The sequence below is a fragment of the Pan paniscus genome, chromosome 4, assembly GCF_029289425.2.
Source record: "Pan paniscus chromosome 4, NHGRI_mPanPan1-v2.0_pri, whole genome shotgun sequence".
NCBI classification, from domain to species: Eukaryota; Metazoa; Chordata; class Mammalia; order Primates; family Hominidae; genus Pan; species Pan paniscus.
The window spans coordinates 48,411,434-48,437,416 of NC_073253.2; the positions used below are offsets into that span (position 1 = coordinate 48,411,434).

The 25,983-nt window shown below is 40.6% G+C and overlaps 1 protein-coding gene across 2 annotated transcripts in view; it reads left to right on the plus strand.

The window, feature by feature from the left end:
• The first annotated feature begins 23,857 nt into the window (after positions 1 to 23,857).
• The window catches only part of ADAMTS6 (ADAM metallopeptidase with thrombospondin type 1 motif 6), a 334,536-nt gene continuing 332,410 nt past the window's right edge, over positions 23,858 to 25,983 (plus strand). For both annotated transcript variants that reach the window (XM_003827427.5, XM_063604436.1), the window contains exon 1: positions 23,858 to 24,348. The gene's annotated coding sequence lies outside the window, so the exon portion shown is untranslated. The remainder of the gene's footprint in view (positions 24,349 to 25,983) is intronic.

Below are 25,983 nucleotides of genomic sequence, written 5' to 3' on the forward strand. Positions count from 1 at the left end.
AGAGTCAGTGAGAATGAACTGAAAGACAGTTGAAAAATTAACCCAGAAAGACTAAGAGGTAAAAATTATGAAGCATGGATAAGAAATGTAGAGGAGAGATCAAAGGACTCTACCATATGTCACATAGAAGTTTGTGATAAAAAGAATGAAGGAATATAAATAAGTAATATCTGAATAGGTTATAGCTGAAAAATCTCCAGAATGGAGAAAAACAGAAGTCTTTGGAAAAGCATGTACACTGAATGCTGTGCAGGATAAAAAAGCTAAATATGCTAAATCCACAACACGACATAGGTTTTTGCTTTGTTTTGTTTTTGAGATGAGGTCTCACTCTGTCGCCCAGGCTGGAGTGCAGTGGCAGAGTCATGGATCACTGTAGCCTCAACCTCTTGAGCTCAAGTGATCCTTCCACCTCAGCCTCCCAAGTAGGTTGGACTACAGGTATGCACCACCATGCCCAGCTAATGTATTTTTAATTTTTATTTTTGTAGAAACAAGGTATTACCATGTTGTCCAGGCTGCTCTCAGACTCCTGGCCTCAAGTGATCCTCTTGCCTTGGCCTCCCAAAATCCTAGGATTACAGGCATAAGCCACTATGCTCAGCATACATAGTTTAGTGAACTACAACACATTAAAGAGAAAGTATTCAAAGATACCAAGAGAAAGGATAGTAACTTAAGGACAGTAATTATATATCTCATCAGAAACAATAGACATTGGTGCTGAGGGGTAAAAAGGATAATCAATCTTGAATCACATAACCAGCTAAAGTATTACTCAAGAATAAGGACAAAATAAATGTTGTAGCCTGGGCAGCAAAGTGAGACCCTGTCTCTACAAAAATAAAAATTAAAAAAAAAAATTAGCTGAGTATGGTGGGACATACCTGTAGTCCCAGCTAATTGAGAGGCTAAGGCGGAGGATTGGCTATACCTGGAGTTCAAGGTTGCAGCTAACTATTCACTATATTCTATGAAGGCTGGGTGACAGTGAGTGACCATCTTTAAATAAATAAATAAATAAACTTTCTGACATATAAAAACTAAAAATCTTTCCCATCCATACACATTCCCTAAAATAAGAGTTAACAGATATAACTTCAACCAGAAGAAAAGTTAATCCAGGGGAGGATAGGGTTAAGGAATCAGCCGTGAGCACATAAATTTATTTAAAATCAGTTATGGAAAGAAGAATGTAAAGACATTTAGAAAGAAAAAGTGTTTCTTGAAGAGATGTCACAGGGATATCGTACTTCAGAGCAACTCTCTAGTCAATTAAAAAATACAATATATGTTTAAAGGAAAATTACCTGCAAGGTTACAAAGTTTGTATTAGCCTATTCATAGTGGGAAAAAAAACAGCAATTTTTTCACATTGATATCATATGCACAAAAGTGCATACTTCAGACATTAGTATTGCAAAAGTAAGTAATAAACATCTGGTAGAAAGTTAACTTACGAGAGAAATACTCGTGGGTTTTTTTTTTTTTTTTTTTTTTGATACGGAATTTTGCTCTTGTCTCCCAGGCTGGAGGGCAATGGCACGATCTTGGCCCACTGCAACCTCCATCTCCCAGTTTCAAGCGATTCTCCCACCTAGGCCTCCGGAGTATCTGGGATTACAGGCATGTGCCACCAAGTCCGGCTAATTTTGTATTTTTAGTAGAGATGGGGTTTCACCATGTTAGCCAGGCTGGTCTCGAACTCCTCACCTCAGGTAATCTACCCCACCTTGGCCTCCCAAAGTGCTGAGATTACAGGCATGAGCCACTGTGCCCAGCCAGGTTTTTTTAAAAAATATATATAAGACAAGATTTCCCTTATTTTTAGCTTATATTTGGGTCAAAGTGTTTTCTGGTTGTTCTTTGACTGTGGAACATGATATTCATACTTAGTATAATGATCGCAAGCAAAGGGTTGTGTTTGCTTCAGGACGGTTGCATATTACAAAGAAGCCAATGTTTTTGGCTTTTCTGTTAAAAAAAAATTTTTTTTAGCAGGCCGGGCACGGTGACTCACGCCTGTAATCCCAGCACTTTGGGAGGCCAGGGTGGGCGGATCACGAGGTCAGGAGTTCTAGACCAGTCTGACCAATATGGTGAAACCCCATCTCTACTAAAAAATACAAAAATTAGCCAGGCGTGGTGGCACGTGCCTGTAGTCCCAGCTACTCTGGAGGCTGAGGCAGAGAATTGCTTGAACCCAGGAGGCAGAGGTTACAGTGAGCTGAGATCAAGCCACTGCACTCCAGCCTGGGCGACAGAGTGAGACTCCGTCTCAAAAAAAAAAAAAAAAGTTTAGCAAGTAGACAAAAAGTATCTTAAAGATAATAGAAAAAGTTCTAAATATTTTTTAAAATTTTAAATGTGCCAATTTAAATTATAAATTTCTGTCTGTAGAAAAAGAAGACATCTTTAGACAGAGTTAGAAGGCAACCCACAGAGTGGGAGAAAGTATGGTAACTCTATCCAACAAAGAATTCACATCTCAAATACATAAAGAGCTCTCCTAAAATCAACAATTAGAAGACATTCATCCTAATTTAAAATTATAGGCCGGACATAATGGCTCACACCTGCAGAACAGCACTCTGGGAGGCCGAGGCAGGCGGATCACTTGAGGTCAGGATTTCGAGACTTGCCTGGCCAACATGGCAAAACCCCGTCTCTACTAAAAATACAAAAATTAGCTGGGCATGGTGGTGTGTGCCTGTAATCCCAGCTACTCGGGAGGCTGAGGCAGAATCGCTTAAACCCAGGAGGCAGATTTTGCAGTGAGCTGAGATCGAGACACTGCATCCAGCCTAGGAGACAGAGTGAGACTCCGTCTCAAAAAAAAAAAAAAAAAAATTACATTGGTGGGCAGGCACGGTGGCTCACACCTGTAATCCCAGCACTTTGGGAGGCTGAGACAGATGGATCAATTGAGGTCAGGAGTTTGAGACCAACCTGGCCAATATAGTGAAACCCTGTCTCTACTAAAAATACAAAAATTAGCCAGGCATGGTGCCTGTAGTTCCAGCTACTCGGGAGGCTGAATCAGGAGAATCACTTGAACCTGGGAGGTGGAGGTTGCCGTGAGCCGAGCTTGCACCACTGCACTCCAGCGTGGGTGACAGGGCAAGACTGTCTCAAAAAATAATAAATAAATAAATAAGTAAATAAAATTTAAAAATTTATATTGGTTAGAAGACTTCAGAACCCAGGCACAGTAGGTGACGTAATCCCAGTGATGTGGGAGGATTGTTAGAGCCCAGTAGTTTGAGGCTGCAGTGATCTCACCACTGCACTCTAGCCTCTAGCCTGGGTGACAGAGTGAGACCCTATTTCTTAAAAAAACAAACCAAACAAACAAAAAAAGACTCTTCATGTTAGAGAATAAATATCTTGAAAATGTTTTAAATATCTCTTCATATTAGAGAATAAATATCTTGAAAATGTTTTAAAGGAAAGAGAGGACTTCTAGTTTCAGACTAAGATGGAGTAGACACACTCCTCTCTATTCCTCCTGTTAATTGTAGCTTAAAACTTTGCACATTATATGTAATATACATGTTAGGAAATATCTGAAAAGTGGAGCGAAGGCAGCAGACTGCCTAGGGACTTTGGGGCACAAAGAGGGACACAGCAGTTTTCTTTTTGCCTTATACGTCGTACCAGACTGGATGCTAGAGAAGATCATAACCTTGAAAACACCAATGGAAGACAAAAGTCTCCCAAAACTTTGCTCTATCAAAAGGATGAGGAAAGAGGCAACACAGTAAGACAAAAACTTTTCAACTATAACCACCCTACTGCAGCTAAACACCATGGAAAAAATACCACCCTACCACCACCCCTGTCCAAAAAGGCCAAAAGTAGTGGACCTCAGCTTCCACCCTTGTTGAGCTATAACATGGTGTCCTGCCCCTGGGGTGATCAGAGAAGACTGAGTTGGGAGTCAGGACTTTCTTCCCTGCCAGCAGTAAGAAGGCCATGTGGTGGTTCTGAACTTACATACCCACCCAGTAGTAAAGAGGCAACCCTGTTCATTAGAGGAAGCCATGTCAGAACTTTCACCACCATCCAGAGGTAAGGAGGCTTCCTACTCTTGACTATAGAATCAGTGGAGGCCACCTGGCAATCAGTAACAAGGTGCTCCTTCCTTTCCTAGCCAGACTGATGTCAATGGAGGCCTTTGAAGAGGCTGAATTTCCACAGCTGCCCAGATGTCACAAAGCACTTCTGTTTCCCTACCCCTGGGTGTCAAAAAGCCTGAGCAGAGAACGTGGACTTTCACCACTACCTGGTAGTGATGAGACTGTGCCCCATTTCCCCTCCACCAGAATTGTGTCAAAGGTGGCCTGCTAAAACAGAAGATTTGAGTAAGATCTAGAGTGTTATAATAACCAAAATGTCCAGGGTACAATACATGCCCGAAGAACTAGGAAAATCTGAACTTTAATGAAAAAAGACAACATACAGCAACATCAAGATAAAACAGGGCCAGGAGCAGTGGCTCCTGCCTATAATCCCAGCATCTTGGGAGGCCAAGGCAGGTGGATCATATGAGGTCAGGAGTTCGAGACCAGCCTGGCTAACATGGTGAAACCCCATCTCTATTAAAAATACAAAAACTAGCTGGGCGTGGTGGTGGGTGCCTGTAATCCCAGCTACTAGGGAGGCAGAGGTAGGAGAATCACTGGAACACGGGAGGTGGATGTGGCAGTGAGCGAGATTGCATCATTGCACTCCAGCTTGGATGACAGAGCGAGACTCCGTCTCAAAAAAAAAAAAAAAAAAAAAAAAACTTAGCAATTGCAAACATGCCTGAAACAAATGAAAATAGAAAGTCTCAGCAAAGAAATAGAAGATATAAAGAAGAATCATATTGAAAAGTTTAAAATGAGAAGCACAATAACCAGATTCAAGATTCAGTGATGGGCTCAATAGCAACATGAAGAGGACAGAGGAAAGAATCAGCAAAGTTGCAGCTAGAACAATAGATATGGCCAGGCACCATGGTTCACGCCTGTAATCCCAGCACTTTGGGAGGCTGAGGTGGGTGGATCATGAGGTCAAGAGATCGAGAACATCCTGGCCAACATGGTGTAACCCCGTCTCTACTGAAAATACAAAATATACAAAAATTAGCTGGGCATGGTGGTGTGTACCTGTAGTCCCAGCTACTCAGGAGGCTGAGGCAGGAGAATTGCTTGAACCCAGGAGGCAGAAGTTGCAGCGAGCCAAGATCGCGCCACTGCTCTCTAGCCTGGAGACAGAGTGGGATTCCGTCTCAAACAAACAAACAAACAAAAAACTGAAAAAACAAAGAACAATAGATATTCCTTAATCTGATTAACAGAGACAAAATATGATGAAATCAAATGAACAGAGCCTCAAAGACCTGTGACACTATAATAAAAGATCTAATATTTTTGTCATCAAAGTCCCAGAAAGAGGAGAAAGTGGGTGGGTTTTAAAATAGTGGCTGAACATTTCCCAAATTTGGTAAAAAGCATAAACCTACAGATTCAAGAAGCTGAGAGAACCCCAGCTCAGGAAAGGATAAACCTAAAGAAGTCTACACCAAGACACATTGTAAGTAAACTGAAAAGAGAAGGCAAAAAGTCTTAAAAGCATTGAGAGAGAAAGGATACCTTACCTATGGGGAAAAACAATTGGGAGGACAGTAGATTTTCATCAAGTACCGAGGAGGCCAGAAGGAAGTGGCTTAATGTTTTTCAATTGCTCAACGAACTGTCAGCCCTGTCAGATATCATATATCTGGTAAAATTACCCCTTAGGAATGAGGGGGAAATAAATACATACTAGATGAAGGAAAACTAAGAGAGTTTGTTGCTAGCAGACCTACCCTAAAAGAAGGCTAAAGAAAGTTCCTGGCTGGGTGCAGTGGCTCACGACTGTAATCCCAACACTTTGGGAGACTGAGGCCTGCCAAGCTGAGGCCAGGTGGACAGCTTGAAGCCTGGAGTTCAAGATAAGCCTGGGCAATAAAGGGAGGCCTCATTCTCTATTTAAAAAAAGAAAGTCCTGAAACATAAAGGAAATCATAAAAGAAGGAATCTTGGAACATTAGGAAAGAAGGACAACAGGAAAGAGCAAAAATGTGACCAAATACAAGACCGGGTATGTTGACTCACACCCGTAATCCCAACACTTAGGGAGGTTGAAGCCTGGTCTCAAGACCAGTCTGGGCAACATGGCGAGACCCTGTCTCTACAAAATATAAATTAGCCAGGCATGGTGTCGTGTGCCTGTAGTCCTAGTTACTAAGGAGCCTAAGGCAGCAAGATTGCCTGACCCAGGAATTTGAGGTTATTGTGAGCCATGATCAATGCCACTGCACTCCACCCTGGGTGGAGTGAGACCCTGTCTCAAAAAAGAGACAAAATCAGACCCTGTCTCTAAAAAAAAAAAAAGAAAAAAGAAAAAGAAAGAAAAAAAGAAAAGAAAGAAAAAAGAAAGAGAAGGAAGATATATGACCAAATACAATAGTTTTCTTCTTGAATTTTCTAAGTTATGTGTCCATGATTGAAACAAAATATATGATTTGATTCTCAGTGATGTAGAGGAAATATTTAAGACGATTATAACTGGGGAAAGGTAAAGAGGTTTAAAGGAAGGTAGGGTTTTCATTCAAACTGATAAAATGTCAATACCAGTAGACTATGGTAAGTTACGTAAGTGTTATGTAAATGTAATAAATAAAGCAATCACGTACAAAAAACATATATAAAGAGATATGCCCTCAATCCCTAGATGTATTCCTTGAAGGTTGGGAATATATCTATATGTGTATATTGATATATATTTACATAACATTAGAGAGATATATAATATATAAAAATGTTTCAGAAATTATTAAAAATATTTTAAAAGTAAATTATTTCTAGGCTAGGGTAGCAAATGATAATGTAAGGAAATTGTAGCCTAGTCTTATGAACATAGATGCAAAATCCAACAGAAAATACTAGAAAAACAATTCATACCATTTATACATACAGTATAAGAAATTTATAATGCTGAATTTCAATTTCTTCCTTCTTGGCATTTTTGTTATTGTCAGATCTTTTATTTTGACAGATGTTACAAACTCCACACTATATTGTTTTTATTCTAACTTAAATAGACTTTTGAATATATATGTGTATATTTTATTTATTTATTTATTTGTTTGTTTGTTTGAAATAGGGTCTTGCTCAGTTGCCCAGGCTGCAGTGCAATGGCACAATCATAGCTCATTGCAGCCTTGAACTCCTGGGCTTAAGTGAGCCTCCCACCTCACCCTCAAAAAGTGCTGGAATTACAGGCGTGAGCCACTGGCCTGCCTTTTTATTGGAACATTTCGTTCATTTATATTTACAGTAGACAGACTTCTAAAACCCTGTTCAATAATTTTCACCTCCTGGTATCCCTGGCTTTGTGTTATCCCCTTCCCATTAGGTGTGGACCGGGGAACTTATGACTTGTTTGTAATGAATCAATAGAACAAAGGGACATCACTTCTGAGACTAGGTTACAAAAGACTGTGACTCCTATCTTGCTGTCATTCTGTTGCTCTTTCTCCTTTGCTTACTTTGATGAGGTCAACTGCCATGTTGTGATTGTCCATATTGTAGTTTCTTATCACTAAGGGTGACTGCTTCTAACAGCCCATGAGGAACTAATTTTTTTCTTTTTTGAAAGGGAGTCCCACTTTGTCACTTAGGCTGGAGTGCAGTGGGGGCAATCTTGGCTCACTGCAACCTCCATCTCCCGGGTTCAAGCGATTCTCCTGCCTTAGCCACCCGAGTAGCTGGGATTACAAGCATGTGCCACCATGCCCAGCTAATTTTTGTATTTTTAGTAGAAATGGGGTTTCACCATGTTTGCCAGGCTGGTCTTGAACTCCTGACCTCAGGTAGTCCGCCCGCCTCAGCCTCCCAAAGTGCTGGAATTACAGGCGTCAGCCACTGCACTTGGCCACTATTTTTATTTTATTTTTATTTTTTGGAGACGGAGTCTCACTCTTGTCGCCCAGGCTGGAGTGCAGTGGCGCGATCTTAGCTCACTGCAACGCTCCGCCTCATGGGTTCAATCAATTCTCTGCCTCAGCCTCCCGAGTACCTGGGATTATAGGCACCCGCCACCACGCCTGGCTAATTCTTTTGTATTTTTTTTAGTAGAGACGGGGTTTCACCATCTTGGCCAGGCTGGTCTTGAACTCCTGACCTTGTGATCTACCTACCTCGGCCTCCCAAAGTGCTGGGATTACAGACGTGAGCCATCGCACCCGGCCTTTTTATTTTTATAGTAAAAATATACTCATAAATACTTTGGAAAAAAAACAAACAGCAAAGTATAAAGATGAAAATTAAAAACCCCACCACCCAGAGATAACCACTTGTAACCTTTTTTTATTACTTAACCTTGATCCTAACTGTATGACATGTGCTAGAAAATATGAAATTGTGATCCTAATTTTATGAAGTAAAGTGTTTACGTATGCATTTTATGTATATGCTTATAATGTTCTTTATGATTATACTGTATAATGAGCTCTGCTTCTTTTACTCTTTGTTGTATTTTTCTCATAACTAGGTAATATTAGAAAAAACATTTTTAAGGCTACTGGATTATTAACAAAGTAGGAATACCATCATTTATTTTAACAATTTCTCTATTATTGGCTATTGAGGTTGTTCCCAGTCTTTCACTCTTAGAAATAGCACCGTGATCAATGTCTTTATGTAAATTCCTAGAATAGAGACACTAGGTCAAAGAGTATAAGTGTTTTGTTTTGTTTTGTTTTGTTTTGTTTTGTTTTGTTTGAGACAAGGTCTCTATAGCCCAGGCTGGAATGCAGTGGTATAATCATGGCTCACTGCAACCTCAACCTCCCTGGCTCAAGTGATCCTCCCACCTTAACCTCCTAAGTAGCTGGGACTACAGGTGTGCCCCACCATGCCTGGTTAATTTTTTGTGTTTTTTGTAGAGACGGGGTTTTGCCATGTTGCCCAGACTGGTCTAAAACTCCTGGGCTCAAGCAATCCACTCACCTTGGCCTCCCAGAGTGCTGGAATTACAGGCATGAGCCTCCTTGCCTGGCCACTAAGGCTCTTGATTAATATTGCCAAATGCCTTTCCAGAAAGGTTGAAGCAATTTATACCCCCACCAGCAGTGTATGAGAGTGCCCATTTAATGGAACCCTTGCCAACAATGAGTATTTTTTAAAATTTTGTCTATTTGATTAAAAAAATCTTGTTTTAATTTATATTTATTGGATTATAAGTGAGATGGAACTTTTTTTCATAGATTATTGGCTGTTTGTATTTCTTCTTTTGTGAATTTTCTGTTTCCTTGATCGTTATTCTAGAACAGTGCTGAATAGACACCTAATGCAACTATGTATGTAATTTTATAATAAATTTTCTTGTGGCCTCATTAAACAAGTAAAAAGAAACAGGTGAAATAAATTTTAATGATAAAATTATTTTAGTAATAAGAAATCTTAATAATAAAATTTATTTAACTACATACACCCCAAATATTATCATTTCAACATTGGCACTAGCTACATCTCAAGTGCTCTTGTGAGTAGTGGCTACCATATTGGACAGTGCAGATTCAGAACGTTTCCATCATAGTGGAAAGTTCAACTGGGCAGCACTAGCATGGAGCTAGAGCTTTGATTTTTTTTTATAAGGAAACTTTATATATTTAGTTTTTGTCTATCCTATTTGTTGTAGTTTTTTCCAGTATGCCGTTAACCTTTTAATTTTGTTTATTCTTTTTATTTACTAATATTCAAACAATATGGGTGGATCTGTCATTCTTTCCCTTTGTTGTCTATTCCATTGTTTTAGGTCTACCTATTCCCAGATAGTTAATTCTTCACCTATATTTTCTTCTGTCCCCCCACCCCCATGTTTTTACAGACAGGGCCTCATTATGTTGCTTAGGCTGGGAGTGCAGTGGCTATTCACAGGCATGATCATAGCACACTACAGCCTCAAACTCCTGGCCACAAGCGATCCTCCTGCCTTGGCCTCCCAAGAAGTTAGGACTACAGTGACACACTACTGAACCAGGCTACCCTAGATTTTTTAATGGCTTCATTTGTAATGCAGTTATTTAATCCTGAAATTTATGACATTATTTAAAAAGTGTACCTGATTTATCAAGAAGCTTACTATGGTTGCATGTCTATCAATTTCTCCTTGGAGTTTATAAGAGTTTCTATTTTAAGTATTTTGATGCTGTGTTATTTAGTGCATAACAGTTCGGGATTGTTGATCATTGTAAAGGACTATGATTCTCCTGGTCCTTTGTAGTAGTTTTTGTTTTGACTCTACTTTATTTGAAATTAATATTGTCACCCCTGGTTTGGGTGGCAGTATTTCCCTAAGAAATCATTGCCCAAGCTTTAATTTTTAACCTTCCAATTTTATTTTGCATATACTTTTGTAATTATTGTTTTTGTGTGTGTGTGTGTGTTTTTTTTTTTTGAGACAAAGTCTCACTCTGTCTCCCAGGCTGGAGTGCCAGTGGCATGATCTTGGCTCATTGTAACTTCCACCTCCCAAGTTCAAGTGATTCTCCTGCCTCAGCCTCCTGAGGTAGCTAGGATTACAGACGTCTGCCACCATGCCAAGCTAATTTTACAATTTTAGTAGAGATGGAGTTTCACCATGTTGGCCAGGCTGGTCTCGAATTCCTGGCCTCAAGTGATTCACCCACCTCAGCCTTCCAAAGTGCTGGGATTACAGGCGTGAGCCACTGCACCCAGCCTTTTGTAATTATTTTTGTAACTGTGATTTAATCTTAACTCTGTTAAATTGATTTTTTTTCTTATTGCTGGTCCTTTTATATGTCAATTTCTCCCATTTTTGAGTTGTTATTTTTTATATCACTTAGACTGCTGATATATGCCTTCAATAATTATTTTCAAATACATATCTTATAGTCAGTACTCAATAAATATTTCCTGAATAAAATAATAAATGAATGAATGAAGGAAGGAAGGATGTTAAGCCTTTACACATCATAGAATGTCTTTCTGTTCTGTGGTAAAAAGCGTATGACTTTTTGTTTTATGAAAAATCTACTTTTTACTCTTGAATGATGGTCTCATGTCTCTCTCTTTTTTTTCAACAAACTTAATTTTTTAGCTTTTTTTTTCTTTTAAACATTTAAACACTTTACCAGGATATGTCTAGGTTTTGGTTTCTTTACATTGTTTTTACCAGGAAAAGAATGAGACTTTTAATCTTCTAATTTAAGTCATTCTTAAATTCAGGAAAGTTTTTTTCTGGTATGTATTTGTCTGTTTTTGTACAGTTGTTCTGAATCCATTTTTCAGGAATATGACTAATTTTGAGATTGGATCCCAGGTTCTAACCCTCATATCAATAATTAATTTTCATCTGTTTGCTCATTTTATGTATATTTAGAAGGATTTTTGGCAAATGACATAAGGTGAGGAATTAAGTTTTTTTTTCTAATTAGCTTGCCTTCTCAAAACTGAAAAAATACACGTTTATTTTCTATATCTTTCATTCTGTTTTTATTTTTTAATTTATCTTTTATTTTTTATTTTTATGGGCACATAGTAGGTGTATATATTTATAGGGCACATGAGATATTTTGATACAGGCATACAATGTGTAATAATCACATCAGGGTAAATGTGATATCCATCACTTCCAGCATTTCTCTCTTGTGTTACAAACAATCTAATTATACTTTTTTGGTTATTTAAAAATCTACCATTAAATTATATTTGACTGTAATCACCCTAGCAAATACTAGGTCTTGAACTAGCAAATACTAGGTCTTATGTATTCTTTTTTAAAAATTTTATTTTAAATTATGTTTTGTAGAGACAGGGTCCCCATATGTTGCCCAGGCTGGTCTTGAACTCCTGGGCTTAAGCAATCTTCCACCTTGGCCTCCCAAAGTGCTGGGATTACAGCCACTATGCCCAGCCATGCATTTCTTTATTATTTTGTACCCATTAACCATCCCCACTTCTCCTCAACCCCCTGCCCCCCACTATCCTTCCCAGCCTCTGGTAACCGTCTTTCTATTCTCTGTCTCCATGAGTTCAATTGTTTTAATTTTTACCTTCCACAATTAAGTGAGAATGTTTGAAGTTTGTCTTTCTGTGCCTGGCTTATTTCACTTGACATAATGACCTCCTGTTCCATTTATGTTGTTGCCAATGATAGGATCTCATTCTTTTTTATGGCTGAAGAGTAACTTCATTGTGGAGTACTCCACTGCATACCACATAGTTAGGATTGCTAGTGAGATTGAACACTTCATTATTTATTTATTGGTCTTAGCTTGTTTTCTCCTGTGACTTGCCTATTTATGGCATTTTCCAATTTTTTTGGTCTGTCTCTCATAGATTTGTGAGTTATTTAATGAGAGATACTTATTCTGTTTCAATTATATATATTGCAAATCCTCCCAATCTCTGGTTTATATTTTTCACTTTTTAATGATCTTTTAATTTTCATTTAATAAAGTAAAACTCATCAGTCTTTTCCTTTATGCTTTGAGTCTTTGCACTTATTTAAGAAATTCTACAATAATTAGAAAATATTTATTTTTACTATATGAGATTCAAATCCCATCATATTGAAGGAGTAAACTGTATCATATTGAAAGTATATGCAATTTGGCCAGGTGTGGTGGCTCACGCCTGTAATCCTAGCACTTTAGGAAGCAGAGGCAGGTGGATCACCTGAGGTCAGGAGTTTGAGACCAACCTGGCCAACATGGTGAAACCCCGTCTCTACTGAAAATAGAAAAATTAGCCAGGCATGGTGGCATGAGCCTGTAATCCCAGTTACTCGGGAGACTGAGGCATGAGAATTGCTTGAACCTGGGAGGCAGAGGTCACAGTGAGCTGACATCACACCCTGGGCAACAGAGTGAGACTCCGTCACAAAAAAAAAAAAAAAAAAAAAATATATATATATATATATATATATATATATATATATATATGGAATTTGGTTTTAACATTTTATTTTTTTTGAAACAAGTTCTTGCTCTGTCACCCAGGCTGGAGTATATTGGCAGCATCATAACTCATTGTAACCTCAAACTCCTGGGCTCAAGCAATCCTCCTACCTCAGCCTCTCAAGTAGCTAGGACTACAGGTGTGCACCAATATACCCAGCTAATTTTTTTTTTTATACCCAGCTTATTTAAAAAAATTTTTTTTTTGTAGAATCAGTGTCTTGCTATTGCCCACTCTCGTTTCAAATTCCTGGCCTCAAGCCGGCAATTCCCACTTCAGCTTCCCAAAGCAAGAGATTTCAGGTATGAGTCACCATGGAAATTTAGTTTTAATGTGTTACATCTAGTTTTAATATCTCAGGAGTTGAATTAATAATTCATCATCTTTAGAGAGAGTCACCTGCTTCAATGTAGCAATTAATTCCAAGCAAGTGTATAATCAGAATTCTTCATGTCATTTTTCTGAAAACACAAGCAGTCTAATTTTAAGAAATGGCTTGGTTTTCAACTTAAACATTTAAGTTTAATTTATAGATTAATGTATTAAAATTTTTAAGGGTTTGTTCTTACCTCTATAAATTCCTCAATCCCTGTTCTTTGGCTATCAAATTCTTCTGTCTTTGCTTCTAGTTTTCAGTTTCTGAAATATATACCTACATATAAACAAATTTCTTCCTCTCCCCAATTTCCATTTATTCCATCTTTGGTTTCTTGAACAGGGTTCACTTAAATTTATTAGTTTTCTAAAGACTCCTCTAACTTTTTTGGGGGGTGTGACTAAGGAGTTTGCTGTCAACTCTATTCTGCCCATAATCTTCATTTCTTAATTAAATGAAGAAAGGAAAGAAAAGCTGGAGGGAATGAATGATGGGGAGCCTGGGTGCCCTGAGGAAGGACCCCACTACACTACTGACAATTTATGCTGTTAATCTTTCTCCCATCCTTCCCCAAGGAGACCTCTGGCCTTTTACCAGAGCAACTGCACTGGGGAAAGGGGAATGATCAGACTTTTCAGGGACTTACTGGATACTGGCTCTGAGCTGACATTGATTCCAGGGGACCCAAAACATCATTGTGGTCCTCCAGTTAAAGTAGGGGCTTATGGAGGTCAGGTACTTAATGGAGTTTTAGCTCAGTTCCCACTATAGTGAGTCCAGTGGGTCCCTGGACTCATCCTGTGGTCATTTCCCCAGTGTCAGAATGCATAATTGGCATAGACATACTTAGCAGCTGGCAGAATCCCCACATTGGCTCCCTGACTGGTAGGATGAAGGCTATTATGGTGGGAAAGGCCAAATGGAAGCCATTAGAGCTGCCTCTACCTAGATAAATAGTAAATCAAAAACAATATTGTAAAAACAAACAAAGAACAACAACAAAAACCAATATCGCATCCCTGAAGGGAGTGCAGAGATTAGTGCCACCATCAAGGACTTGAAAGACGAACTCTCCTATTTGGCCCGTGCAGAAGAGAGATGGATCTTGGAGAATGACAGTGGATTATCGTAAGCTTAACTAAGTGGTGACTCCAATTGCAGCTGCTGTGTCAGATGTGGTTTCGTTGTTTGGACAAATTAATACATCTCCTGGTACCTGGTATGCAGCCATTGATTTGGCAAGTGCCTTTTTCCCCATTCCTGTTTGTAAGACCCACCAGAAGCAATTTGCCTTCAGCTGGCAAGACCAGCAATATACCTTCACTGTCGTACCTCAGAGGTATATCAGCTCTCCGGCTTTGTGTCATAATCTTGTTTGCAGAGATCTTGATCACTTTTCCCTTCCACAGGATATCACACCAGTTCATTACATTGATGACAGTATGTGACCGGATCTAGTGAGCAAGAAGTAGCCAACACACTGGACTTATTGATGAGACATTTGCATGCCAGGGGATGGGAAATTAACTAAAATTCAGGGACCTTCTACCTCAGTAAAATTTCTAGTGGTCCAGTGGTGTGGGGCCTCTCAAGATATTCCTTCTAAGGTGAAGGATAAGTTGCTGCATTTGCCCCCTCCTACAACCAAGAAAGAGGGACAACGCCTAGAGGGTCTATTTGGATTTTGGAGGCAATACATTCCTCATTCTGGTGTGTTACTCCAGCCCATTTATCGAGTGACCTAAAAGGCTGCCAGTTTTGAGTAGGGTCCAGAACAGGAGAAGGCTCTGCAACAGGTCTAGGCTGTTGTGAAAGCTGCTGTGCCACTTGGGCCATATTACCTAGCAGATTCAATGGTGCTTGAGATGTCAGTGGCAGATAGGGATGCTATTTGGAGCCTTTAGCAGGCCCCCATAGGTGAATCACAGCAGAGGCCTCTAGGATTTTGGAGCAAGGACCTATCATCTTCTGCAGATAACTACTCTCCTTTTGAGAGACAGTTCTTGGCTGGTTACTGGGCTTTGGTAGAAACTGAATGTTTGACTATGGGCCATCAAGTCACCATGTAACCTAAACTGCCTGTCATAAACTCGTGCTTTCTGACCCATCTAGCCATAAAGTGGGGCATGCACAGCGGCATTCCATCATCAAATGGAAGTGGTATATATGTGATCAGGCTTGAGCAAGTCCTGAGGGCGCAAGTAAGTTATGTGAGGAAGTGGCTCAAATGCCCATGGTCCCTGCTCCTGCCATCTAGCTCTCTTTCCCCCAGCCTACACCAGTGGCCTCATGGGGAGCTCCCTGTGAACAGTTGAAAAAGGAAGAGAAGACAAGGGCCTGGTTTACAGATGGTTCTGCATGATATGCAAGCACCATCCAAAAGTGGACAGCTGCAGCACTACAGCTGCTTTCTAGAACATCCCTGATGGACAGTGGTGAAGGGAAATCTTCCCAGTGGGCAGAACTTCGAGCAGTGCACCTGGTTGTGGACTTTGCATGAAATGAGAAATGGCCAGATGTGCGATTATATACTGATTCATGGGCTGTAGCAGATGATTTGGCCGGATGGTCAGGAACTTGGAAGAAGCATGATTGGAAAATTGGTGATGAAGAAATTTGGGGAAGAGGTATGTGGATGGACCTCTCTTTTTGAGTGGTCAAAAACTATATTTGTATCTCTTATGAGTGCTCACCAAAGGTGACCTCAGCAGAGGAGGATTTTAAAAATCAAGTGGATCGGGTGACTTATTCTGTGGACACCACTCAGCGTCTTTCCCCAGCCGCCCCTGTCATCACCCAATGGGCCCATGAACAAAGTGGCCATGGTGGCAGGGATGGAGGTTACACACGGGCTCAGTAACATGGACTTCCACTCATCAAGGCTGACCTGGCTATGTATGACCACTGCTGAGTGCCTGATTTGCCAGCAGCAGAGACCAACACTGAGCCCTTGATATGGCACCATTCCTTGGGGTGATCAGCCAGCTACTTGGTGGCAGGTTGATTATATTGGACCTCTTCCATCATGGAAAGGGCAGCGGTTTGTCCTCACCAGAATAGACATTTACTCCAGATATGCGTTTGCCTATCCTGCATGGAATGCCTTATCCACCATCATGGTATTCTGCATAGCATTGCCTCTGACCAAGGCACATACTTTACAGCTAAAGAAGTGCAGCAGTATGTTCATGCTCTTGGAATTCACTGGTCTTCTCCTTATCATTTTGAAGCAGCTGGATTGATAGAACGGTGGAATGGCCTTTTGAAGTCACAATTACAACATCAACTAGGTGATAATACTTTGCAGGGCTGGCGCAGAGTTCTCCAGAAGGCTGTGTATGCTCTGAATCAGTGTCCAATATATGGTACAGTTTCTCCCATAGCCAGGATTCACGGGTCCAGGAATCAAGGGGTGGAAGTGGAAGTGGCACCACTCACCATCACCCCTAGTGGCCCATTAGAAAAATTTTTGCTTCCTGTTCCCGCAACATTACGTTCTGCTGGCCTAAAAGTCTTAGGTCCAGAGTGGAGAGTGCTGCCACCAGGACACACAACAATGATTCCATTAAACTGGAAGTTAATATTACCACCTGGACACTTTGAGCTCCTCCTACCTTTAAGTCAACAGGCTAAGAAGGGAGTTACAGTGTTGCCTGGGGTGATTGGCTTGGACTATCAAGATGAAATCAGTCTACTACTCATCTTGAAATCAGTCTACTCTTCCTTACCTGATGGAGGTAAGGAAGATTATGCATGGAATACAGGAAATCCTTTAGGGCCTCTCTTAGTATTACCATGCCCAGTGATTAAGGTCAATGGGAAACTACAACAACCCAATCCAAGCAGGACTAAAAATGACCCATACCCCTCCGGAATGAAGGTTTGGGTCACTCTACCAGGTACAAAACCACAACCTGCTGAGGTGCTTGCTGAAGAGACACAGGGAATACAGAATGGGTAGTAGAACAAGGTTGTCGTCAGTACCGACTATGACCACCATTACCAGTTGCAGAAATGAGAACTGTAATTCTCATGAGTATTTCCTCCTTATTTTGTTAAGAACATGTTTATGCATGTATACAGTTTGTCTAAGAAAATATCTTCATTTTCCTTTTTCCTTTATCATGTGACATAAAATTTATTGACTTCATATCAGCATTTAAGTGGTAACTTTATGTAATAGCATTTAGTTTAAGGATTAATGTGCTTCCAGCTTTACAAAGGATAGGGATAGCTGTATTATGTTAGGCATAATTATGACCTTATTATTGTCTTTATTTGAAGATTATGTATGATTTCAGGAGATGTATATGTGTTCAAGTTGACAAAAGGTAGACTTCTGATGGTTAATATTGAGTGTCAACTTGATTGGATTGAAGGATGCAAAGTATTGTTCCTGGCTGTGTTGTGAGGGTGTTGCCAAAGGAGATTAACATTTGAGTCAGCAGACTGGGAGAGGAGGACCCACCCTCAAGCTGGGTGGGCACAATCTAATCAGCTGCCAGCATGGCTAGAATAAAAGCAGGCAGAAGAACATGGAAGTACTGGACTGGCTGAGTCTTCCAGCCTCATCTTTCTCCTGTGCTGGATGCTTCCTGCCCTCAAACATCAGACTCCAAGTTCTTCAGCTTTTGGACTCTTGGACCTACACCAGTAGTTTGCCAGAGGCCCTTGGACCTTTGGTCAAAGGCTGAAGGCTGCACTGTTGGCTTCGCTACTTTTGAGGTTTTGGGACTTCAACTGGCTTCCTTGCTTCTCAGCTTGCAGATGGCCTATTGTGGAATTTCACCTTATGATCGTGTGAGTCAATACTCCTTAATAAACTCTCCTTCATATATACAGCTATCCTATTAGTTCTGTCCCTCTAGATAACCCTGACTAATATAGCTTCTATTTTTTGGTTTTTGAAATATATACATATAAACAAATTTCTTCCCCTCACCAATTTCCACTTATTTCACCTTTGGTTTCCTGAATGGGGTTCACTTAAGTATATCAGTTTTCTAAAGACTGCTAGCTTTTTTTTTTTTTTTTTAGATGTGATGAAGGAGTTTCCTGTCAACTCTATTCTGCCCATAATCTTCATTTCTTAAACGAAGAAGGAAAAGAAAAGCTGGAGTGAAAAGTTTTGAAAGAGAAAAAATTGATCTCTATAATAATTTTCAAGAATTTTTACTGCAACTAAAATTCAGTGTTTAGTTTATGAAGAAAAAAATGAATGGCTATAGTACATACATTTCCATGGTAACAGAAGTGCTAAATACGGTATTAAAAATGGCAAGATATGCCTGTAATCCCAGCACTTTGGGAGGCCGAGATGGGCGGATCACGAGGTCAGGAGATTGAGACCATCCTGGCTAACACTGTAAAACCCCGTCTCTACTAAAAATACAAAAAATTAGCCGTGCGTGATGGCAGGCGCATGTAGTCCCAGCTACTCGGGAGGCTGAGGCAGGAGAATGGCATGAACCCAGGAGGCGGAGCTTGCAGTGAGCCGAGATCGCACCACTGCACTTCAGCCTGGGCTACACAGCGAGACTCCGCCTCAAAAAAAAAAAAAAAAAAAGGCAAGTTGTTTATATAGGATTTATATTGCAAGAAAAAGAAGAAGGGGAAACAAGATTTAATAGATTTAGTGGCTGGGTACAGTGGGTGATGCTTAAAATCCACCACTTTGGGAGGTCGAGGTGGGCATGAGAGGTGACAGCTGCTGGCAGTCCTCACAGCCCTTGCTCGATCTGGGCGCCTCCTCTGCCCACTTTGGCGGCACTTGAGGAGCCCTTCAGCCCGCCGCTGCACAGTGGGAGCCCCTTTCTGGGCTGGCCAAGGCCAGAGCTGGCTCCCTCAGCTTGCGGGGAGGTGTGGAGGGAGAGGTGCAGGCGGGAACCGGGGCTGCATGCGGTGCTTGCAGGCCAGTGCGAGTTCCGGGTGGGCGTGGGCTCGGCAGACCCTGCACTCGGAGCAGCCCGCCGGCCCCACTGGCCCTGGGCAGTGAGGGGCTTAGCACCTGGGCCAGCAGCTGCTGTGCTCAATTTCTCGCGGGGTCTTAGCTGCCTTCCCGCAGGGCAGGGCTCGGGGCCTGCAGCCTGCCACGCCTGAGCCTCCCCCCCCGCCCCCGGCCTCCATGGGCTCCTGTGCTGCCTGAGCCTCCCCGACGAGCACTGCCTGCTGCTCCAGGGCGCCCAGTCAACCACCCAAGGGCCGAGGAGTGCGGGCACAAGGGGCGAGACTGGCAGGCAGCTCCACCTGCAGCCCCGGTGCGGGATCCACTGGGTGAAGCCAGCTGGGCTCCTGGGTCTGGTGGGGACTTGGAGATCCTTTTTGTCTAGCTAAGGGATTGTAAATACACCAATTGGCACTCTGTATCTAGCTCAAGGTTTGTAAACTCACCAATCAGCACCCTGTGTCTAGCTCAGGGTTTGTGAATGCACCAATAGACACTCTGTATCTAGCTACTCTGGTGGGGCCTTGGAGAACCTTTATGTCGACACTCTGTATCTAGCTAATCTGGTGGGGAGGTGGAGAACCTTTGTGTCTAGCTCAGGGATTGTAAACGCACCAATCAGCACCCTGTCAAAACAGACCACTGGGCTCTACCAATCAGCAGGATGTGGGTGGGGCCAGATAAGAGAATAAAAGCAGGCTGCCTGGGCCAGCAGTGGCAACCTGCTCGGGTCCCCTTCCACACTGTGGAAGCTTTGTTCTTTCGCTCTTTGCAGTAAATCTTGCTGCTGCTCACTGTTTGGGTCCACACTGCATTTATGAGCTGTAACACTCACTGCGAAGGTCTGCAGCTTCACTCCTGAGCCAGCGAGACCACAAACCCACCAGAAGGCCGAACACATCTGAACATCAGAAGGAACAAACTCCGGACACGCTGCCTTTAAGAACTGTAACACTCACCTGAGAGTCCGCAGCTTCATTCTGGAAGTCAGTGAGACCAAGAAACCACCAAATTCCGGACACAGGAGGATCACTTGAGGCTGAGTTCGTGACCAGCCTGGGCAACAGGGAGACCCTATCTCTACAAAAATAAAAACTTAGCTGGGGATGGTGGTTCATGCCTGTAGTTCCAGCTAAAATATATGTATTTTTTTATTAGTCAATTTAAATAAGTAAATAGATAATAAAAATTTTAAAAAGAGACAAGAGAATGGCGGTTACATGGGCCAGTTGACTTGTGAAAATTCATTAGACTGGACACTTGTCATCAAACTATGTAATTAATACATTTTTCTGCATGAATATTTTCAATTAAAAGTTTATTAAGAAAAGATGGAGCCATTGCAATGTATGGATCTTGATTCTAATAAAAAGGCATTTTTTAAAGCCCTTTTTGCAATTGGGAAATCTGAGTACAATATTTGATGACATGAGTTATTAATGTTTTAAGAATAATAGTGGTGTATATATTTTGTAGTACTTTTATTTTAGAAATACAGGGAAATAATGAAATGATATCTGATGAAATGATAGATGAAACAAAGTTGGTCACACTTGGACACTTGAAACTGGATGATGGCTACATGAGTGTTCATTATACTGTTTTTCTTTTTACTTTTGTATATGTTTGAAATTTTCTGCAATGCAGTTAAAATATTTACACAAACACATATATATACACATATATAAAGTTAAATTGACAGTTCGCCATTTCCCACCCTAATCAATTTTCACCAATTATTTACAGTATTCTTGACCCAATCACTTGGAGACAGAATCTGTTGGAAAAATTTCATTACTCTGTTTAGACACAGGATGGCACTCTTTGAATAAGTAATTAGCCAAAGTCCACTCCCACTAAGTAAGCTCCTCTACAAGCTGCTACTTTGTAGGGCAGTTTATCTTAGTTGAGGGTAAAATCTTTTCAGAGCTTATATAGATGTTTACTGCTCATACCTTTATTTTTTGTGTGTGTGCTGGCTGTCCCTATTTACTGCCAGTACTTGAAAAATTAAGGAAGGTTAAGGTTCAACACTATTTAAATAGTCATTTGATGCCTACTTTTCTTATTTTTGGTGTTTACAATTATTGCTATATTTTGCTACCTCATGTATTTCACATATATGTACACACATATATACACATACAAATACACACACATACATACATACATATGAATCATCTTTATTTAAAACTCAATGCCCACTATTGAACAGATGTCTACATTTTAAATGGCTTTTAGCCAGATACTACTGATTAAGGTCAGGATGAGGACTATTGACTCTGTGGACAGATGCTTTCCACTTTCAACCCTTGAAGAAGAATTGAAATAACTATTCTTGGACGTTCTCAGTCTGATTCATGCCTCCTTTTAGCCAACTATTCATAGATTCACCAGAAGAATTACACCTACTACCTCCGGCGTAGGAAGAAAAAAAAAAATCAAATGGGCAATAATGTTAGCAGAAGCTTGAAATTTAAGAGCCGGTATTCAGAAAGATCATCCTTCCTACCCCCTTCCCTCCGGTCCAGTTCTTTCTGGTTCTCACCATCGGAAATCGACTTGGCATTAACTAAGGGCTGGAATTTCAAGGCGTCAATTTTCCCCTGCCCCCAACCTCGGAAACTCTTAAACAGCTCCCTATTCTACACTCAGTGGTAGAGACAGATAAATGATGCAGCAGATTACACCGTTGAAAGGCAACATTTGTCCTGAGCTATTTTCATATTTTTTCCTGTTTCCGATGTATGTGCCAGACTTTGTTTGCTTGCTTAGGACATGGAAAACACTGGGCATTTTCTCCCCAGCGGCTTTCATTCTCAGCAAATGAAAGTGAAAGTGCTACATTGTAGCGGTATTTTATCCTTAAAGTCTGGACTGGCAGCTGGTGTGTAGGGGGGAGGGAGGGTGGGATTGGGAAGGTTGAAGAACCAGTTTTGAGGTTTTGTTTGTTTATCTTGAGATCGCAGCAGGGTTCCTGTTTTTTTCCCTTCCTTTTTTTTTTTGGTGGTGGGGTCCTACTTCGGATTTATTTTCATTTGGGCAGTCATTGAAGTTTCATTCAATGGACTGACTTAAAAAAATACACTCCACTTGTGGCTTTTCCCGGTTGCACTTTAAAACACCATCCAGTCTCACCCTCATCTGGAAATAATGCAAGCTTCTCTCTTCCTTCCCCCGCTCCCTCCTCCCCTACTTTTTTTCTTCTTCTTTTAAAGCTCCACATAACCTGAAGTCGATAATCAGATGGAAAATGTGCTGGTATTAGTTTACTTTAGTTTACTTTCCCTTTTGGTGCTAACCTTACTTGCTGAAGTATGTATAAAACACAGGCATTTTGTACACTTGTAGCTGAGTCTTGTGCCTGCTGCACGAATCTAAGCTTTAAGTTTCCTCAGAGGCACTGTTTACGTGCAAGTTTTAACATTTTGATTGTGTGGATTTTAAAAATAAAATTACACGGAGAATGACACCAGAGATCTTAACAGTGACATTAGTCCATCTAAAGTCATTCATCCTTCTCCCTCCCCCTTCATTTTTCCAAGAAACAACTAATAGCAAACCAGGCTGGAATTTCTAAGAGAGTTTAGAGGAGGAGGAGGAAAAGAGGCGGAATGAGATAGGACAGAGAGGTTAGAGAGGCCAGAATTTCTCTCATTCACAGTGTGGAAAAGTTGACATTGTCTAAGCCCTTCTGAATGGCTGGTAGTTGGTTACCCCGATTGTACCTCTACCTCCCCTCCCCCTCCACGTGACGACCCAGGACACATGCGCACCCGACGCAGCCCAGGCACATCTGCAGACTGACGTCAGTGTGCTCTGCCTCCGAGGAAAAGCTGCCAAAATTTTCTCCTGCTGCAATTCAAGTTGGCTGGGGGCCGGTAGTGAGATCTAGGGCTACTTCAACAAAACTTTGCTGCCCTTCCTGCTCCTCTTGTCTTCTTTTCTCCTGATACCTTTTGATGCTCTGCACATGTTATTTGCATAGCAAAGGCACTAAGCTTTCCAGGAAGAGAGGGCACCACTTCCACCCCCAATAAGTCTTTTTTCCCGTCTTTTCTTTCTTTTCCTTTCCTTTTTTGGGGGGTTGGGAGGGAGAGAAAGGGGGTTTGCAAAGGCAGCATCTCAGAGTGATAGCCTAGATGTATTGAAGGCATCTCTTATTCTGCCAAATCGGAAAGTCAGTTCTCTAAAGCCCGGGTTAGCCAGACCATAGGGTTTTATTCTGGCTGCAGAATAACTGGCTGGTGTGGCTTTGCAAAGGGGGGCAAAAAATAAAAAAATAAAAAAAATTAAAAAAAGTTAGAGAGGAGAGGGAGTACGTGAGTCGTCCAGTGCAATCTCTATTGTCTGAAACTTACTTTTTATCAGAATTTGAAGATGAAAACGGTAAGGAAGACTTAACAATATTCAATGGAGCTTTTTTTTTTTTAAACCAACAACTTGTGCTTTGCTTGTCTTCCGAATAACGCTTAGAAAACTTTTTTTCTGTGTGTGTGTTTTTTTTTTTTTTTTTAATGGCAATGAGTGAGCTTGACTGAACTCATTTTACAAATAGATATCTTTTTAACTCCAGACTTGTCGGGGGTTGTAGAATTCTGGGACTTGCAGTTATTTTATGATGCAAAAAAATACGTTTATTTTATGAATATACAATACATGTTTTGTGAAGTGGACTTGATTATGATTATTGTAATCTTTTAACTGATCACCAAATAGTAATCCGGAAGGTAATAATGATGTGTGTGTTTTAAATTGATTTCCAGTTTTCTTAAAGAAAAGTCTTATGCATTTTGTAGTTTCATGTCAGTGTCGTTAAGTCTTCAGACAAGTGCATATTTTATGCCTGGGCTCAGAGGGTAGCATTAATGTGCTAGCTGTAGCCCCGATGCTCTAGGACATGTTAAGCTCTTAATAGGCTAATCAAAGAGATGGAAACGTGTGTTTTTGATTTACTTTTGGCCACTTGGGACGTGCTAGACTCATAACCCTCCGGAGCCTTGTTTATCGGGGTATGTCTGTATATATGGTGTATGGGACCAAAGTTCAGGGATTGAGGAGGGAGAGTGAGAGTGCAGGAATGGGGTATTGGGAAGCCTCTTTCTGATAATATGTGCTACAATTCCTGTCTTTGATGCTTTCTTTCCCTGTACTAGAGGAAAAGTGAGCGAGAGATTGAGAAAGCGCACTGAGAGGGAACAAGAGAGTGAGTTTCTTACTCTTGTTTTTATTTGAGCTGCCGGTGCAACGCGTTTGGGCCAGATGCCAACTGTCTGGGTCACACGCGTTTTATCCAAATAGATTTAGCGCTGCTGTCTGGAAATGGGCTGCTGAATGTTAACTTTAGGATCAACTCAACCAGGGCAGCTCAGACTGTTACCCTCTGTCTGGGCGAAGTGGAATGGTGGGGGCGGGGGGAGGTGAGGGTGTGCAGAGCAGAGAGAAAAAGGGAAACTGAACCATTGCTTGGAACTTTAAAAAAGACACTTGAGTGTGATTTTCAACATGTTCTTTTTATGTTCAAGTGTCGTGGACTAATTTTCTGTTCTTTTTTCTTTCTTTTTAGTTTCTGTTGATTAGACTGAAATGTTTAGATGTGGGGATGACAGTTTTCAGAATTCATGACAGGAAAAGAAACGTAACACAAAATTGGTGTAGTTGAAAGAAATTAAGAAAATTAATTTTGGAGATAATTGTTTTCTTGTGTTGCAGCAAAGTGGTAACTGCAGTCTGGTTTATGTTAATTCTGTGCTTAAATGTGATCGTTAGTGTTTTGAATTTTTGAAGAATAGCATTTAGAGGCAAATACGTTGATTTCAAACAAATCAAATTGATTCATTTGCCACGGCTGCAAATGAAGTCTGTGTAGTGGTCTTAATATTTTTGTGATTCCCAAGAAGAAAAACTTCTAGCCTGAAGACTGAAAATACTGTAATACTCCTTATGTCTAGTCCCAATACCTGTAAGATTAATTCCTACTCTTGTCTACTCTTAGCACTTCCTCTTTCTTTCCTTAGTAATCACTAGTAGTAGTAACTAGGATGGGTCTTTATGCCAAATCTTATCAAGTTTGTGACTTTAGTGAGTGAATGAAGGGAGTTACCATATTAAGAGATAGTTAACAGCATATTTGGAATATGTGTTGGGGGTAGTGGGGAGAAAAAGAGGGGAAGAGGTGGATAGCTCTCTTGCTTCTGCCAAAAAACATGGTTGATTATCAAGCTAAGCTCAAGAGAAAAAACTTATAATACAGATAATGTGTATTTACTTGCTATCTGGAAAAAAGTGTGAGACTACATGTAATTTAGGGCTTGAGTTTTATAAATCATGGTTTGTATTTTTGCTTTTAGCTCATTTGCTTGATAGATATGTTTTGGGTAATTTATGTGTTTAGTTTCACCTTTCCTTGGAAACCAATCTCACAAATTTTATAAATGATCTAGAAACCTTTATACTTAGAGCCTAATTGTGTCCTTAGCATACAGTAGGTGATAATAAATGTGAGAGAATAAATGGAAATGAAAGAAGTTAATTTTCATATGTAAAAATTAAACACCTGAAAGGAGCATGGTATTGTTGTTTCTTCCATGGAGACCAAATCAGCCTTAAATAAATAACCAGAGTTAAGATGGATGAAAGAAGTTGAG